This window comes from Bufo gargarizans, chromosome 5, assembly GCF_014858855.1.
Source record: "Bufo gargarizans isolate SCDJY-AF-19 chromosome 5, ASM1485885v1, whole genome shotgun sequence".
In the NCBI taxonomy this organism is placed as follows: Eukaryota; Metazoa; Chordata; class Amphibia; order Anura; family Bufonidae; genus Bufo; species Bufo gargarizans.
In genome coordinates this window covers 213,407,843-213,427,831 of record NC_058084.1, presented here as the reverse complement: position 1 = coordinate 213,427,831, position 19,989 = coordinate 213,407,843, and the positions used below count along the sequence as shown (strand labels likewise).

Sequence of the window (19,989 nt, the reverse complement as noted above, 5' to 3'; positions counted from 1 at the left end):
GCATTGTCTTGTTTCCTGTACACCTTCCGTGACACTGTTTCACTTGCGGCAAAGCCCGGTGCATTCACTGTACTCCATTACACTGGGCCCCGCTCACAGCAGTCTTCTTATGTAAAGATTAGTCTTATTTTTCTCCTCAAAAACCTAGGTGCGTCTTATCATCAGGTGCATCTTATAAAGCGAAAAATACGGTAAGTTGCAGCCTACAGCAGAAAAGGAAAAGTTCCTATTTGATCCAGCCAGCATAGCAGGCTGAATGATTACAGATGTAGCAGAGTTGATTGTGTTTGCCTGCCAGAGTTAATACCAAAAATCTGCTGATAACCAAGATAAAGTTGGAAAATTGTTCCCTGATGAAAGTTTATTCAAGTAAAGCTGTTTCAACTTCACTACAAGTCTGAGCTCAATTTAGTCTGCAAATTCCTCAACTGTTAACCCTATTTTCACTGCTGCAGACGACTACGCTTGGGGTTCCTGGATATCCAGGTAGGAGCACCATGACAAGTGCAAAGCCGCACCTAAAGGGACACTATAGGCAACCCTTACACCACTATGGTATTCCTACACCTGGGTTTCACCATCACCTTCTTCATAGGGGGATTTAGTCCCTCGTTGCTGAAATGCAACTGGCGTCACGACAAAACCTCTAAAAAAAACTCACATAACACCATAGGAGAGACACCTGGTGCGGGACCTGCCCGCTGCATATGGAGTTGTACTGCTTCCTTGTGCTCCTTTACAGGTGTAGTACCCAAGAACAGGCCATTCCTACAACCTGCTACTGTCTTTACTGCCTAACCAATGTGTGACACCACTATGCCGTCTGTTTCCAGATCTGTTCAGAAAGTGCTATGTAACTGTTATGTATTGTGTTTCATGCACTGTGCCTGGTTTACCAGCAGGTGGCAGTGTGTCTGGCAGTGAAGAATGTAGGTAGAATGGAACTAACCATTCCTATCTCTCCCCCTCCTTGGAGGAGTGGGCTCGTCCAGATCTTCCAAGAGAAGGGGTGTCTTGCCTGTTGAGAGTTATTTGCCTCCGAAACCGGAAGTGACTTTCCTTTGGTGGGAATTTTGTATTTTCCATGTGTGTACAGGTCCTTCTAAAAAAATTAGCATATTGTGATAAAGTTCATTATTTTCTGTAATGTACTGATAAACATTAGACTTTCATATATTTTAGATTCATTACACACCAACTGAAGTAGTTCAAGCCTTTTATTGTTTTAATATTGATGATTTTGGCATACAGCTCATGAAAACCCAAAATTCCTATCTAAAAAAATTAGCATATCATGAAAAGGTTCTCTAAACGAGCTATTAACCTAATCATCTGAATCAACTAATTAACTCTACACACCTGCAAAAGATTCCTGAGGCTTTTAAAAACTCCCAGCCTGGTTCATTACTCAAAACCGCAATCATGGGTAAGACTGCCGGCCTGACTGCTGTCCAGAAGGCCATCATTGACACCCTCAAGCAAGAGGGTAAGACACAGAAAGACATTTCTGAACGAATAGGCTGTTCCCAGAGTGCTGTATCAAGGCACCTCGGTGGGAAGTCTGTGGGAAGGAAAAAGTGTGGCAGAAAAACGCTGCACAACGAGAAGAGGGGACCGGACCCTGAGGAAGATTGTGGAGAAGGACCGATTCCAGACCTTAGGGGACCTGCGGAAGCAGTGGACTGAGTCTGGAGTAGAAACATCCAGAGCCACCGTGTACAGGCGTGTGCAGGAAATGGGCTACAGGTGCCGCATTCCCCAGGTCAAGCCACTTTTGAACCAGAAACAGCGGCAGAAGCGCCTGACCTGGGCTACAGAGAAGCAGCACTGGACTGTTGCTCAGTGGTCCAAAGTACTTTTTTCGGATGAAAGCAAATTTTGCATGTCATTCGGAAATCAAGGTGCCAGAGTCTGGAGGAAGACTGGGGAGAGGAAAATGCCAAAATGTCTGAAGTCTAGTGTCAAGTACCCACAGTCAGTGATGGTCTGGGGTGCTATGTCAGCTGCTGGTGTTGGTCCACTGTGTTTTATCAAGGGCAGGGTCAATGCAGCTAGCTATCAGGAGATTTTGGAGCACTTCATGCTTCCATCTGCTGAAAAGCTTTATGGAGATGAGGATTTCATTTTTCAGCACGACCTGGCACCTGCTCACAGTGCCAAAACCACTGGTAAATGGTTTACTGACTATGGTATCACTGTGCTCAATTGGCCTGCCAACTCTCCTGACCTGAACCCCATAGAGAATCTGTGGGATATTGGGAAGAGAAAGTTGAGAGACGCAAGACCCAACACTCTGGATGAGCTTAAGGCCGCTATCAAAGCATCCTGGGCCTCCATAACACCTCAGCAGTGCCACAGGCTGATTGCCTCCATGCCACGCCGCATTGAAGCAGTCATTTCTGCAAAAGGATTCCCGACCAAGTATTGAGTGCATAACTGAACATAATTATTTGAAGGTTGACTTTTTTTGTATTAAAAACACTTTTCTTTTATTGGTCGGATGAAATATGCTAATTTTTTTAGATAGGAAATTTGGGTTTTCATGAGCTGTATGCCAAAATCATCAATATTAAAACAATAAAAGGCTTAAACTACTTCAGTTGGTGTGTAATGAATCTAAAATATATGAAAGTCTAATGTTTATCAGTACATTACAGAAAATAATGAACTTTATCACAATATGCTAATTTTTTTAGAAGGACCTGTATGGTTTGAATTTGTATTTTACCAATTTTAATTTTAATTTAACACTAATTAAGTGTATATTTAACCTATTTTTACTTATTTATTCTTTTGGTACATCGAAAAGTATTACCATTTCAGCAGTACCAGTACGTTAGCTTTATTGGTACCATTTGGTGGTTTCATTAATCGACTTAGAGACCTGTTCTCGGGCCACTACTATTCACTATTCTATACTGATTACGTTGAGAGCGGAGCTGACATTTGTTTGTCCTCTGTTTGTTTTTATATGTTAAGCAGGTTCGTCTTGAGAAGTCTGGGTTTGAAGTTTCAGCCGTTGACGGCCTAGTTTTTACCTTTAACCTGTTCACTGAGAGTTAATAGAGTCTGAGTTTTGGTCCTAGCCAGAGGCTAGAGAAGTAGTGCAGTGGCATCCTGCCCTAGAATCCTGACAGGGAGCACAGAGCAATCTGAAGCCAGAGTCAAGTCAGCCCTAACCCAGGGGTTCTACGAGTTGCAACTGAGACCCGACAGTCTACCAAAGTGAAGCTCACCGTGCACTGAGCCTGCAATCAGTGGCATGTACCCCCATTTGAAAGAGACCCCTTATAAGATATCAGACAAGAGGGAGAGTTCAGCACAGTGGTAATAGAGAAGAGACGTTCACCTGCTAGTGTACCCTGAAACCTGCTGGAGCTAAGAGCTACTGTGATTTTGTATGAGCTGCTACCATTTTATTCCAGTATTGAGTAAATCAACTCAACTTGCATCAAAGTCTGGACCTTACTCATTTTAGTTTCTACCAATTATGAACTTTCTGTGCAGCCGATACATGGCCTGGCCTCGGGGTGCCAAATCCAGTTAGGAGCACCATGACACCCCTCATAGCCATACCGCTGCTTGGCATTCTAACCCTGGATTGCTTCTAGAGGGGATAAGCTCCGTACATACAAAGATGTATCCCATCCCTGCCCTAGAAGCATTGCTTCTAGAGGGGATAAGCTCCATACATACATAGATTTATCAAAACTGGTGTGAAGGAAAACTGGCTGTCAGATTCACATAGACTGTTATGCAAGCGGGTGTGGACCCATTGTGCCACTATACCCTGGAGGGGCATGACTGTGGCCACCATTTCATGTATCAGAGGGACATGGTGAGAACAATGGATGAAGCACATGGTTAGAACAATGGATGAAGCACATGGTGAGAACAATGGATGGCGTCCATTTTTAACTCACAGACACTGTTTGGACTTTTCTACACGGTGCCATCTCGCTGGTATTTGGCGCACAAAGACATCGGGCAGTAGTTTTAAACTATACAACAGGGGACACAATATACAGTAATTATTTTTGATATAGCCTGTATATGTTCTGCGGAATCTGCATTAAACTGTATCTTCCATACTACTGAACGGATTATCACAGGCAGAGAAATACAGTTTTATAAAACATATCACAGGAACCCCAAAACATGCAATAACCCCATAACAAGTATATCCTCGGAACAGGGGAATCTGGGTGAACCACATTCATGTTTTGGGGTTCCTGTGATATGTTTTATAAAACTGTATTTCTCTGCCTGTGATAATTATTACCCATTGTTTTCAGTAATCATATCACAGACAGAGGGGAGGATTTTGTGTGGGAGTGTCTGTGTGTATTGTACGGATTGATTTGTTGTATTTCAAAACCCTGTGGGCAGTACTATGTTTCTGGATTGTGAATAAAATAGGCTGTATGTGCCAGTACAGTCAGTTCTGCTTGACCTCAAAACAAAGTGTCGTCTCGTTATTGGGGGAATTGGATTGTATGCTGATTGCCAGGAGTGTAAGCTGATTGTATGCTTTTCCTGTTCAGCGGTTTCCAGTGTTCGTGTGTTTGCTGTTCGGGAGTTGAAGGTTTCTTGTAGTTATGCAGTTCGGGAAATTGGTGCTTGCAGTAACTGCCTGTCAATCGGAAAGGAGGATATCGTCTGAATGGAGTTGTGTGCTGAACGGTCCGTTACAATGACTAAGTAAGAACCTAGTTTTCACTAGAGCCTCTGATGGTGAGGATAGGCCTGGCTTGTTAGGGTAGTTACCAGGTGCCACTCCAGAGCAGTCCCCGGGTCAGTGGCAGCTGACCAGGGGGTCAGAGATACCGGTGCAAGTACCAAGGGCAAGGACGTGGTCAGGAAGTCCGGAGTCAGGGCTGGCAGCGATCAAGCAAAGTCTATAAATGAATTCCAAGGTCAAAGGCAGACGGCAAACAACCCAAATAAGTTTAAGCGAAAAGCAGGGTTCGGTACACAGAAAAGCAGAAACTTCCAAAACACCTTCACACAAGGAACTAGACAAGCTAGTGACCAAGATTGCTGAGGCAATTTCCTGGGGCAGGAAGTGCCTTTAAATACTTCCTGCAACTCAGCCATAGGCTGGGGAGATAGAGGGTGTGTACATACTGCCTCACAAGGGGGGAGAGACACGGCCGTGTGTGCCCTAACAACAGTTCAGGATTCAAGCAGGAAGTAAACTCTGGCACAGAGCACAGATACAACAGTAAGCTACCTGCTGGCTATGCTTATCAGTACGGCGCACGGCAGCAGGAGGGAATGAGGGAGCCCGGCACCCGTGCCCGCATGTAGGACCAGCAGTGCAGTATGTAGCTGGGCAAACATTGACTCTGACAGAAAAGAAACATCCATATGCCTCCTATAAAATCAGACATATGGTAAAGGTCCCATGCACTACAGTTGAAGCCCATTATGGACATAAAGAGAAGAGAGGCAGCACTCCAATAAATAAAATGAAATCACTGATTCATTGATCCATATCTAGGAACTATGCCATATGTGCACCATAATTTGTGACTTTTTAGGCTTCTCTGCACTTTTCTGAAGTGGCAAGGGGAAAAGGGTGGGGTTTAGTGGTAGGGGGCGGAGGTTTGCATGGCCCGCCGGATTCACTTTATCTTACCCCAGAAACTGACGTAGCTATAGCTAAAGCCTTAGACTTCCGTCTCTGGAGCAGAGGTACTACTAATTGGGCATCTGCCTAATAATACATTAGGTGCCAGTGCAAGGAGATCAAGACTGGCGTGTGGTTATGCCAGTCTTGATAATCCTCCCCGACTGTGTTAATCTGGAGGAAGGGAAAAAACCCTTGAGGTAGAAATCATGTGCCCAAATATTAAAGGGAAAAGTTCCCTCCTGACCCCAACTATGGCAATCAGAATACAATGGTGGAGATTTGTTAAAACTGGTGTAAAGGAAAACTGACTTATTTTCCCATTAGCAACCAATCAGATTCCACTTTTCACTTCCCAAAGGAAAAATTAAAGCTGAAATCTGATTGGTTGCTATGGGCAACTAAAACCGTTTTCCTTTACACCAGTTTTGATAGATCTCCCCCAATATCTCCAGAAATCTAGCATCCAAAACTTGTGATATTCAATCTCTCAAGAAAAGGCATCCTGGACCCTTTGTACTGGCTTTGTAGCAGACTCCTACGTATGGTGCCACTTTGCTTTGTCAGGAGAGATGTAGTTACAAGACTTATGTTTATAGCCTGCTTAAGACCCTACCATGGACATCCCTGGCATTCCATCAAGAAACATTAGGGTGGATCCTTTGGACTCTCATCCAGCTGAACATGCAGTACATTCACAAGTCTCAGATTCCAATTTGTCCCTTCTGAAATTCTCAAGCATCAGTTGTTTTTAATGCTTCCTCCCTGTACAGCTATAGTCAACATTGTGGTATTTTTATGGCCTGATTGAAAGCAGGTATGTTCAGCTGTTGTGAAATGCTCGCTCTGAATGCCTGCTAATGCATATGATAAAAAGAACAGATGTTTTTGGCTACAGTTGGAAAGAATTTCTTTCATCTCAAAGCCTCTTCCTTAAGAGTAGTGTACTAGTTAAGATTTGCAGTTATGGATACCCAATTTAATACCATAAGTTTAGCTTTTTTGTGTATTGCAGCCACACAGTGAGCATAAATAGCAGCTGGAGAAGCTGATAATATTGGACCACCTACACTCATGATACATAAATTGAGGCACACAGAATATTTGTTTTGCGATTTAGGTTATTTCTTGATGCAAGATCATACAAAAGTCATGATCCAATTACAATGTAAGCCCAAGTACTATACAACCACGTTTCGGTCCAAGTGGACCTTCCTCAGCAGTCTTATCTTATTTTTGTGGTGGGGAGGCAGGAGGCTGGATCACAGGTCGCTAGCTAGGTGATTGCAGGCTAGCGTCCTGTGATTCAACCTCCTGCCTCCCCAACAGAAAAAATAAGATAAGACCGCTGCGGAAGGTCCGTTTGGACCGAAACGTGGTTGTCTAATTGGGCTTACAATGTAACTGGATCATGAATTTTGTATGATAACACATCTATAAATAACCTAAATAGCAAACAAATATTCCGTGTGCCGCAATTTACGTATTATTGATTACGACTAGTCAAGTCTTTGCCATTGGCGAATCCCGTGGGGGGCAACTGGGCAATTGCAATTGCCCCCCCCAAAAAATCCAAGGATATAGTTTCCCGCTGGCTGATTCCCCTTTAGCGCTGGCCGCAACCGTACTTACAATATCTGCGGGGCGGCTGCTGGTGGCTAAGTTCACTCGGAGGCAGAGCCGTACAGCCTGCACAGCGCACGCAGCCAGAAGAGGGAGTGGTCCCCGTCTCGTCTGGGCGGCAGAGTCGGAAGGAAGAACAGCCTGAAGCTGCTGCATGCTGGCCCGCGCGCCTGCTAGTAAAGTATAGTGTTCGTTAGTGCCCAGCTGCTCCCTTACCTACAAGAACTGTCTCTGCTCTGCCCTGGCTGAGACCTTCTGTATAAGTTATATAGAACAGTAAACGCATATAAAGTATGTAAACTGCTAGGCTGCTACCCCTCCTCAGTTATATAATATGACTGAGGGGTATCAGGGTATATTACACAGGTGGTAATATAACTAAGGGGTATCGGGGTACATTATACAGTGGTAATATAACTAAGGCGGGCTATCAGGGGACATTATACAGGGGTAATATAAGTTATATTACTCCTGTATAATGTCCATGATAGCCCTCCTCAGTTATATTACCACTGTATAATGTACCCCGATACCCCTTAGTTATATTACCCCCTGTATAATGCACCCTGATACCCCTCAGTTATATTATATAACTCAGGGGTATCAGGGTACATTATACAGGGGGTAATATAACTAAGGGGTATCAGGGTACATTTTACAGTGGGAAAATAACTTATATTACCCCTGTATAATGTCCAAGATAGCCCTTCTCAGTTATATTACCCCTGTATAATGTACCCTGATACCCCTTAGTTATATTACCCCCTGTATAATGTACCCTGATACCCCTGAGTTATATTACCCCCTGTATAATGTACCCTGATACCACTCAGTTATATTAAATAACTGAGGGGTATCAGGGTACATTATACTGAGGTGATATAACTGAGAAGGGCTATCATGGACATTATACAGGGGTAATATAAGTTATATTACCCTCTGTATAATGTACCCTAATAGCCGTCCTCAGTTATAAATAAGGTTAGAGCTGTAGGATAGGTTAAAATCTGTTCTATAAGCACCACATTATTTTCTGTCCACCGCCACAAAACAATCTGTAAGTGCCCCTCCCAAAACCAGGCTCTGGATCCGCCACTGGTCTTTTCTGGCACCAGCAACTATAGTGTGCGGCGCTCCATCTCCTAACTATCACCTACACTCATGGACATACCATGCCTAAATACAATTTGTTAAATACATTTTTCAGTGTAATGATAAATAAGCAGTAGGGCTTCAATTAAACTGAATTGGTTTTTAGTTGTATGGAAATTAGTGTTGATGAAGCGAAGCATTCGAAGTAGAATTCGGTCCAATGTTTAGGAAAATCTTGATTCGGAATGAATCCGAATTTCCTCCTACTACAAGGTAACTAATCAGTTTTGCTTAAAATGCTGCTGCATGTCTTACAAAGTGAAAGTAAGAAGCCTGGAAACCTGAGATCATCCATAATGCCATTCAGCCAACCAATTCGCAGATAGCCATCACCTGTCACAGCCCTATAAAACTCTTATGCCGCACGGTCTGCGCCATTGTCCTGTCAGCTGAGCATAGGAAGAAATGTGGCAAGCGCTCATGTGCTAGGGACAGTGTTGCTGAACACAATATAAGAATATTGAAGAGGGAGAGTGCAGAGACAGTTTGGTATTTATTTATTCCTACATTTACTTTTCCTACATCAGCTGTAAATGTAATTCAATACAAATAAGATGGAAGCCTTTATTATTCTGGTGCCATTGTGCCAACCAATACCCTCCAGTCTACACCCCTTAGATGGGCCAGGTCCTAATGATGACCATCCTCATCTTTTGCTGGCTTTTCTTCTTCCAAATCATTCTTTAAAGTCTCCATGTCGTAGAAAAGTCACAAAGATGCAGAGAGAGGAGGAGCTGGATGTTCCTGATGACATTCTCATCAATATTGGATGATGTGGAAAAGGAGGAGAAGCAGATGGCAGAAGAAGGGCTCCCACCTGTAGGACAGGAGAGCGCTATGGTTGGAGAAGTGGGTATGCCCGAGCTGATTAATATTTAGTGTTTACTGTTAAATAGGCAAGAACAGCAAATTTCATATTGTGCCCCCACCTAACCAGCCAAAAACCATAACAGCAACAGCCCATGTTTAAAGATGCGGCCATTAACAATGAAGACCGACTATACAGTGCAGTTTTTATTATTAAATGAAAGGCAGCTGTGGGCAAATTGTTCTTCACAGCAGCATGGCTGCAACCTGCCCACAGCATGGCCGCTGGGTATACCTGATTCAGGGGCGGCTAGGTTAAACCATTTGGGGCCTGGGCCCATGATGTTTTGTCCCAGGCCCCAAATGTCTTGCCTGCCAGATAGATCCAACTGTATTGCCATCCTCAGGATGGCAATACAATTGTATCTAATGCCCTGCAAGAGCTGAAGGACCTGTGATGACATCACAGTCCATGTGATCAGTTCTAAATGCAGTAGCTGAAAAGGACCTGAGATGATGTTACCATCATGTGACCAGTGAAGGAAAGGATGTCTGTACAGTGAAGAGAAGTCCTGGAAGAAGCTGTGGTGACTGAGGTCTGCTACATGAGGAGAGATAAGTGAGCGGGAAGATTACTCAGTGTGAGAGGCAGAGCAATGTTGGGAGTTGTAGTAAAGGGGACTGTATGTTAGGGCTGAAGAGAGTGAAGTTATTTACATGGGATTGAAAGTTGAGGAGGTGATGTTATTTACATGGGACTATGTGATGCAGGTGGCTGGGGAGGGGGTGATTTTATTTACATGGGTCTGTATGTTGAAGGTGTCTGGGGGAGGGAGGGATGTTATTTACATGGGACTGAATATTGAGGGGGGATGTTATTTACATGGGAGTGTATATTGAAGGTGGTTGGGGAGGGGGAGATGTTATTTATGTGGGACTGTATATTGAAGGGGGCAGGAGAGATGGTGTGATGTTATTTACATGGGACTGTATTTTGGAGGGGGCTATAGATAGAGAGGGATGTTATTTACATGGGACTGTATATTTGACGGGGCTGGAGAGATGGTGTGATGGTATTTACATGGGACTCTATGGTGGAGGAGGGAAATAATGTTATTTACATGGGACAGTAAATGGAGGAATATTGACTTAGAGAATTAGGCCATATGCATTGGGGCTTGGGCCCCAGATCTTGAGACTCTAGCAACGCCCTGTGCTGATTTATAGCAATTCAGACTAATTAATTCAGAAAAAATAGCATTTCTTGGCTTACTTCGGTGAAGTTCCCAGATCGAATTTTTCAAAACCGCTCATCTCAAATAGAAATATAAAGTTTTCTGTTTTCAAATATAAATGTGTTTTAATTTCTCATCAAAAAGGGGCTGTCAGTTTTCTCATATTGATGACGTATCCTCAGGATAAATCATGAATATAAGATCAGTGGGGGTCTGACACCCAAGTCCCCCATAATCAGCTGTTTGAAGAGAAAACAGTGTAGGGCTGCAATGAGTACTCAACTATATCGAGTAATTCAACACCCAAAAATCATTTATGCAAATTTTTTGCATCGAGAATTCGTTTTTGTCACGTGACCACGGAGCGGGAGTGAAGTGCTTGCTATTACTCCCGCTCCGTGGCCTCCCGCTGCGCTCGTAATACTCATCTTTCCAGCAGTGGGCCTCCGGACATTCCACAGCACATCCATGGTTCTGCGCTCCACTGACCATTTTGACGTACGCACGCCGTGACCTGACACGCTGTGTGACGTCAGGCGCAAAGCAGCGCAGAACGATGGAGTATCGGCAGCGCCCCTGCTGGAAAGGTAAGTTGGTGCGACTAAGGCCAGGCGCCCGGAGTGCACAGTGTCATAGCAACCAATGACACTGTGCACTCCGGGTGTCAGGAGGAGCAGGGGGGAGAGCGGCTGGAACAAGGGGGAAGAGCTGCTGGCACAAGGGGGAGGAGAGCTGCTGGCACAAGGGGGAGGAGAGCTGCTGGCACAAGGGGGAGGAGAGCTGCTGGCACAAGGGGGAGGAGAGCTGCTGGAACAAAGGGGGAGAGCTGCAGGCACTGGGGGAGTGGAACTGATGGCACTGGGGGAGTGGAGAGCTGATGGCACTGGGGTGGGGGAGAGCTGATGGCACTAGGGGAACAGAGGTGATGGCACGGGGGGGAAGCTGATGGCACTGGGGGAAAGTGGAGCTGATGGCACCGGGGGTAACTGATTCACTTGAGCTGATCACACAGGGGGGAATGAAGGGTGTTGGGGACTGATGGTAGGGGTCTTATGAGTTTTTATAAAGGAAAACAGTCTATTAATTCATTTCTTCTTAGATTACTCGATTAATCATAAAACATAATCAATAGAATACTCAATTTCTAAAATAATCGTTTACTGCAGCCCTGACACAGTGCTTGTAGGAGTGCTACATTCTCCTCACTGTTTACCTGCTCATCAGCAACATTGCAGCGACGGAGCAGACCGCTGTAATTACACTCCTTCAGCGTGGTGAAGAGAATGCAGCACTCGCATACGTGCTGATCACGGCGGTTCTGGGAGTCCTCAGGATTGGTCATCAATATGAGAAAACTGAACAACCACTTTAAGAGTATGTTCATGTGCCAGGTTTGTTGCAGAAATTTCTGCAACAGTACCACACATCTGAATGGGATTTGTAAAAATACATACTCATAGTCCAGACCATGGAACAGATTTCCAATATATCCCACATGAACATACCTCATTGATCACTGGGAATGACAGTATTCTAGCTTTCATTCAGAGGCTGCACAAGACCAAAGTTAAGGGTGCAAAAAATCCTCCCAGCCGCAGGCTCCAACGGCTATAACTGTAGATATAAATTCAAAAAGATGAGGCAGCACTCCAGGTGTAAAGTGAAAAAAATTGTGGATCTTTTTATTCCCCTCTGCAACATTTCAACCGCTCAATGCGGACTTTATCAAGCATACAACCTAATGTCATACAGGGGTATAAATACCCAGAATACATAGCAATAAATCAAGTGATAATCGTTCAATCAGAGAAATATATAAATATAAAAAACTGTGTAGAAATACAAACAATATCTCCATGGTATTAATAATATATCAATAGTGGTATACATAGTGTATTCCATAGTGTAAATCAATAATAACCATAATCCTCACATAGGTGTACCCTAAATTGTGTAAATAAGACTCATTATAACAGTGTAACACCACCTGTGTACACGTGGTAACAATAATCATAATTAATAAAGTTAAAAACTCACTCAGCGGTGACGGGATTACGGCGTCCTCAGAATCAGACTGCGCATGCCTGGAGACCTGGCAACGCCGCCCAAACAGACGGAGCCAAGAAACTTCACACGGGTCATGTGAACGGTCACCCGATCACCCACATGACCCATGCAGCCATCACAAGACCAGTCCGGGGGCGGCGCCGAACACCGTCACGCCGGCGGGGAGGGGCAAGAGCTGGAGGCCCAACGGAACCAGCAATACTGGCGTCGTTGCCCCAGCAACCACAAGCCACCCACCGCAGGCAAAACGAGTCCAGGCCAGAAACACAGGGCCGGCGCAGCCAGAATAGAGCAGGAGGAGAAGAGACAGGGGGCACAACATTATAGATAAAAGGTAAAGGCCAGTAAAGAGGGTGTCAAAAATAAAAACAAACAAATAAATGCATAGAAACACCCTAACGGTCGCTGTAATTCAGGTTAAGAGACAGAGTGATTGTGGTATATAAAGTATCTCGGCACTTCAACATGTGTGCCATACAAATAAAGAGAAAGAGGGGAAAAAAAGCAATTGGTTATGTAATTTCCATGAGCATCACCATAGGCCCAGAACGGGTCCGAGGTCAAGGACACGTTCATGCCCAAACACCCCAAAACCAGATATCTCCCCTAAACTCTGGAATAAGAAAAGTGAGAACCACCAAGCAAACAACCCTATACAGTCGACCCACATAGTTGACAATAATAATTTGTGTTTGCGCCCCATGAATCCCCTCCATCCCAAGATATAAAAGGGGAGACGTAGATTTCTGCGTCCACCATCCGTAAACACCACCGCAAAGGCATTGATAGAGAAAATCTAAAAATAGGGAAAAAGAGATGTGTAAAATTAACTGTAAATCCAGTTATCATGATTAATTATAAGGTAGATGACAACAATTGAATTCACACATCCAGGGCACACCGAGGAAAGGATCAAGAGAATACTAAGGAGCCCCATCCTATATCACACTCCATTTAAAATCGACATTAAGTCCACCTGGTCTCAGAGTGTTAAGTCGATGAATCCATAGTAGCTCTCTCTGTTTGAGAGCCAATGTCCTATCACCTCCCCCCTAGACGGAGTGATCTGGTCCAATATCATGAATTTTAAATCCTTCTCCCTAGGTTTGGCCTCAACAAAATGTTTGGGGACTGGGAGGTCTTTCCTCTTACGTCTGATTGAGAAACAATGGTTGTTTAAACATGTCTTCATGTCACATGTGGTCTCCCCAACATATAGGACACCACGTGGACAGGAGAGCACATAAACAACATATGAGCTATCACATGTTAAAATTTGACCAATCTCATAATAGCTTCCTGTAACTGGGTGAGTAAATCTATTCCCCTTAATCATGTATGAACAGTTCACACAATTAAGGCAGGGATAGCAACCTCTCCTCCGTGGACCAATATGTGTTTGTACCAAAGCTTTGGCTGGAGTATCAGCCTGATCCAATTTGTCACGGAAGTTGGTGGGGCGCCTATAGGAAAGCAGGGGAGGCACAGTGAACGCTGTAATGTTGGGCAGATTACTCTTTAATATAGACCAATGTTTGCGGACAATTTGGGCAACTCTCCCACTCTGTTCAGAATATGTGGATATAAATGGAATTCTTTCCACTTTACTATGTATAGTATCTGGTGACACCTGTTGTGGCCCTCTCACCTTGGTAAGGTGTTTATTGATCACCCGAGTAGGGTAACCTAGCTCTCTGAACTTGTGCACCATCTGAGCATACTGAGTCGGTAGCATTTTTGAATTCTGTACTACCCTCTTGACCCTAAGGAGTTGACTGTAAGGTAGTGAATCAATGATGGACCTAGGGTGACAACTATTGTAATGCAACAAAGTATTACAATCAGTAGGTTTAATAAAAATATCAGAGGACAATCTGTCACCTACAATAGTCACAGTGGTGTTGAGGAATTGAACGTGAGTGTCAGAATGTTTCAGGGTAAACGCAATAACGGGATCCAAGTTATTAAAAAAATGATGAAATGACTCCAAAGAGGTGGAGTCACCATGCCAAACTAGGAAGGCATTGTCTATGTACTGCCACCACCCCAGTACATGGCTGAAGTGGTGGGATACATAGACAAGGTCCTCCTCGAGGGCCGCCATGAAGACATTGGCGTAGGTGGGCGCCACATTAGACCCCATGGCGGTCCCTCGTAACTGCAGAAAAAAACTTTCCATGAACAAAAAGTAATTATTCCTCAGAACCAAATCCAACAATTGGATAATAAAATTCTGACATTCCTGGGAGTAATCCAGACACTCCCCTAGTGTGATCGATGGAAGTATATAGACTCGTGACGTCGAAAGAGGCCACGAGACAACCATCAGGCAACATGATATCGGAGATTTTATCAAGAAAGTCTCCTGTATCCCTAATGTAGGATCTCGCACTGATTGCATATTGACGAAGTAGTCGATCCCAAAAAATTGAAATATTTACAGGAAGCCAGTTACAGGAAGCCATTATGAGATTGGTCAATTTTTAACATGTGATAGCTCATATGTTGTTTATGTGCTCTCCTGTCCATGTGGTCTCCTATATGTTGGGGAGACCACATGTGACATGAAAACACGTTTAAACAACCATTGTTTCTCAATCAGACGTAAGAGGAAAGACCTCCCAGTCCCCAAACATTTTGTTGAGGCCAATCATAGGGAGAAGGATTTAAAATTCATGATATTGGACCAGATCACTCCATCTAGGAGGGGAGGTGATAGGACATTGGCTCTCAAACAGAGAGAGCTCCGATGGATACATCGACTTAGCACTCTGAGACCGGGTGGACTTAATGTCGATTTTAAATGGAGTGTGATATAGGATGGGGCTCCTTAGTATTCTCTTGATCCTTTCCTCGGTGTGCCCAAGACGTGTGAATTCAATTGTTGTCATCTACCTTATAATTAATCATGATAACTGGATTTACAGTTAATTTTACACTCATCTCTCTTTTTCCCTTTTTTTAGATTTTCTCTATCAATGCCTTTGCGGCGGTGTTTACGGATGGTGGACGCAGAATTCTACGTCTCTCCTTTTATATCTTGGGATGGAGGGGATTCATGGGGCGCAAACACAAATTATTATTGTCAACTATATTGGGGTTGTTTGCTTTAAGAGTGGTGGTTCTCACTTATCTTATTCCAGAGTTTAGGGGAGATATCTGGTTTTGGAGTGTTTGGGCATGGACGTGTCCTTGACCTCGGACCCGTTCTGGGCCTATGGTGATGCTCATGGAAATGACATAACCAATGGCTTTTTTTCCCCTCTTTCTCTTTATTTGTATGGCACACATGTTGAAGTGCTGAGATACTTTATATACCATGATCACTCTGTCTCTTAACCTGAATTACAGCGACCGTTGTTTGTTTTTATTTTTGACACCCTCTTTACTGGTCTTTGACCTTTTATCTATAATGTTGTGCCCCCTGTCTCTTCCCCTCCTGCTCTATTCTGGCTGTGTCAGCCCTGTGTTTCTGGCCTGGTCTCGTTTTGCCTGCGGTGGGTGGCTTGTGGTTACTGGGGCAACTACGCCAGTATTGCTGGCTCTGTTGGCCCTCCAGCTCTTGCCCCTCTCCGCCGGCGTGACGGTCTTCAGCGCCGCCCCCGGGCTGGTCTCGTGATGGCTGCATGGGTCATGTGGGTGATCGGGTGGCCGTTCACGTGACCCGTGTGACGTCTCTTGGCTCCGTCTGTTTGGGCAGCGTTGCCAGGTCTCCGGGCATGCGCAGTCTGATTCTGAGGATGCCGTAATCCCGTCACTGCTGAGTGAGTTTTTAACTTTATTAATTATGATTATTGTTACCACGTGTACACAGGTGGTGTTACACTGTTATAATGAGTCTTATTTACACAATTTAGGGTACACCTATGTGAGGATTATGGTTATTATTGATTTACACTATGGAATACACTATGTATACCACTATTGATATATTATTCATACCACGGATATATTGTTTGTATTTCTACACAGTTTTTTATATTTATATATTTCTCTGATTGAATGATTATCACCTGATTTATTGCTATGTATTCTGGGTATTTATACCCCTGTATGACACCAGGTTGTATGCTTGATAAAGACCGCATATATATATACACACACACACATACACACACACACACACACACTCACCTAAAGAATTATTAGGAACACCATACTAATACGGTGTTGGACCCCCTTTTGCCTTCAGAACTGCCTTAATTCTACGTGGCATTGATTCAACAAGGTGCTGATAGCATTCTTTAGAAATGTTGGCCCATATTGATAGGATAGCATCTTGCAGTTGATGGAGATTTGAGGGATGCACATCCAGGGCACGAAGCTCCCGTTTCACCACATCCCAAAGATGCTCTATTGGGTTGAGATCTGGTGACTGTGGGGGGCCATTTCAGTACAGTGAACTCATTGTCATGTTTAAGAAACCAATTTGAAATGATTCGAGCTTTGTGACATGGTGCATTATCCTGCTGGAAGTAGCCATCAGAGGATGGGTACATGGTGGTCATGAAGGGATGGACATGGTCAGAAACAATGCTCAGGTAGCCTGTGGCATTTAAACGATGGCCAATTGGCACTAAGGGACCTAAAGTGTGCCCAGAAAACATCCCCCACACCATTACACCACCACCACCAGCCTGCACAGTGGTAACAAGACATGATGGATACATGTTCTCATTCTGTTTACGCCAAATTCGGACTCTACCATTTGAATGTCTCAACAGAAATCGAGACTCATCAGACCAGGCAACATTTTTCCAGTCTTCAACAGTCCAATTTTGGTGAGCTCGTGCAAATTGTAGTGGAGATGAGTGGTACCTGGTGGGGTCTTCTGCTGTTGTAGCCCATCCGCCTCAAGGTTGTGCATGTTGTGGCTTCACAAATGCTTTGCTGCATACCTCGGTTGTAACGAGTGGTTATTTCAGTCAACGTTGCTCTTCTATCAGCTTGAATCAGTCGGCCCATTCTCCTCTGACCTCTAGCATCAACAAGGCATTTTCGCCCACAGGACTGCCGCCTACTGGATGTTTTTCCCTTTTCACACCATTCTTTGTAAACCCTAGAAATGGTTGTGCGTGAAAATCCCAGTAACTGAGCAGATTGTGAAATAGTCAGACCGGCCCGTCTGGCACCAACAACCATGCCACGCTTAAAATTGCTTAAATCACCTTTCTTTCCCATTCTGACATTCAGTATGGAGTTCAGAAGATTGTCTTGACCCGGACCACAACCCTACATGCATTGAAGCAATTGCCATGTGATTGGTTGACTAGATAATCGCATTAATGAGAAATAGAACAGGTGTTCCTAATAATTCTTTAGGTGAGTATATATATATATATATATATATATATGTATATAAAGTGAGGAACAGAAGTATTTGAACAGTATTTGATTTTGTGCAAAGTTCACCCACTTAGAAATCATGGAGGGGTCTGAAATTCACATTGTAGGTGCATTTCCACTCTGAGAGACAGAATAAAAATAAAAAAAATTCAGGAAATCACATTGTATGATTTTTTAAAGAATTTATTCATCTTCAATGCTCTGACTGAGGGAAGGAGGTTGTTACTCAAAATCTTACAATAAATGGCCCCATTCATCCTCTCCTTAATACAGTGCAGTCGTCCCCTTCAAAGAAAAGCACCCACAAAGCATGCTGTTACCACGCCCATGCTTCACTGTAGGGATGGTGTTCTTGAGATGCAACTCATCCTTCTTTTTCCTCCAAACACGAGTGAAGTTTAGACCAAAAAGTTCTACTTTGGTCTCATCTGACCACATGACTTTCTCCCTTGCCTCCTCTGGATCATCCAGATGGTCATTGGCAAACTTCAGACAGGCCTGGACATGTCATGACTTGAGCAGGGGAAACTTCCGTGCAATGCATGATTTGAAACCATGACTGTGTAGTGTTCTACCGACAGTGACCTTTGAAACTGTGGTCCCAGCTCTCCTTATGTCATTGACCAGCTCCTCCCTTGTAGTTCTGAGCTGATTCCTCACCTTTCTTATCATCAGTGATACCCCACGAGGTGAGATCTTGCATGGAGCCCCAGTCCGAGGGAGACTGATAGTCGTCTTTAGTCTCTTCCATTTTCTAACAATTGCTCCAACAGTTGGTCTATTTTCACCAAGATGCTTGGCAATTGCCCCGTAGCCCTTTCCAGCCTTGTGGAGGTCCATAATTTTGTCTCTGGTGTCTTTTGACAGCTCTTTGCTCTTGCCCATGGTAGTAGTTGGCATCTGACTGACTGTGGGATGGACAGGTGTCTTTAAAGAGCTCAGACAGGTGCTACCAAGTTAGATTAATGAGTGGATTAGAGGTGGACTTTTTAAAGCCACAGTGACAGGTCTTTGAGAGCCAGAATTCTTGCTGTTTCTTAGGTGTTCAAATACGTCTGTTCAGCAGTGCAAGACAAATATATTCTTTAAAAATCATACAATGTGGGGTAGCGTGATGACGTGAACACGTCACGTTTTCGCTCTCCCCCTGCATGCCTCCTCCCCTCCAAGCTCCCGGCTCCGTCTGATCCAGGGCGCTGACTGAGCGCCGACTGCCCCCAGCGTGCTGCCATGCTCCAGTGCCGTTAGCGGTTCTGAGTGCAGGGGGCCCTGCGATTTACTTACCGATCTGGCTGCTGGTTGCTGGCTCCTGTTGCTCCTCTCTGGCCTCTGGCTCCGGTTCCTGACGCTGGTCTCCTCTTCTGTGTTCCTGCTGCTGGGCCTTCTCTCGTCCGGATCGTCCGTCTCCCTTCTCTGCTGCCTTCTCTCCTCTGCGGTGTGGGTGTGCTCGGATTGGAGTTCTCTGCTCAGCTGTTCACCAGCCCTCTGGTTCGCTTGCTGCTGGCTCCCCCTGCTGGTGACCGGTGGGATTTTTTCATTTTTTCACCTGAAAACCGTTTGCCTGCAGTTTTCCTCCTCCCTGAAGTGGCCACTTGTCATCTGGATCTTTTTTCATCCTGAGGATCCTCGCCTCCCTCGTTGGGCCACGTGAGAAATTAACTATCGTGGCTTTACTGCTATTTGATTAAGTTTTCCGGCTGCACAGAGCCGAAATTTGGTGTTCCCCTTCCCTGTGTGGTGGTGGAGAGGGAGGGTTAAAGGGGTGAATAGAGGGACAAGAGTATAAAGGAAAGGGCCAATAAAGAGAAGTAAAAAGGGAGGAATAGGAGCAGAGGGGAAAGAAGTAAAGGGGACATAAAGAAGAGTCTAAATTAAAGCAAAGGGGAAAAAAAAAAAAAAAAAAAAAAAAAAGAGTCCGGAAAGGAGAGTCGGGAAGGGAAAGAAAAAAAAAAAAAAAAAAAAGAGAGAAGGAAAAAAGAATGGCCCCAAAACGACGGTCGATTGACTCTACTGTAACAAAGCTGGGCTCTAAGACCCCAGAAAATAAAATTGATAAGTTCTTGAAGTCGCCCTTCCTAAATGAAAAGAACTTAGCCAAAACAAAGTCCTCTGCTAATCCGAAAAAAT

General features: G+C 44.3%; 1 long non-coding RNA gene across 1 annotated transcript; it reads right to left on the bottom strand.

Annotated features, from left to right (window-relative positions):
- Positions 1–8,908: 8,908 nt before the first annotated feature.
- On the bottom strand, positions 8,909–19,702 carry LOC122939619. Its single transcript, XR_006390123.1, has 3 exons — positions 19,147–19,702; positions 11,955–12,063; positions 8,909–9,224 (listed from the first exon to the last, which is right to left on the bottom strand). It is a non-coding gene; the product is annotated as an uncharacterized LOC122939619 (long non-coding RNA).
- Positions 19,703–19,989: the final 287 nt, after the last annotated feature.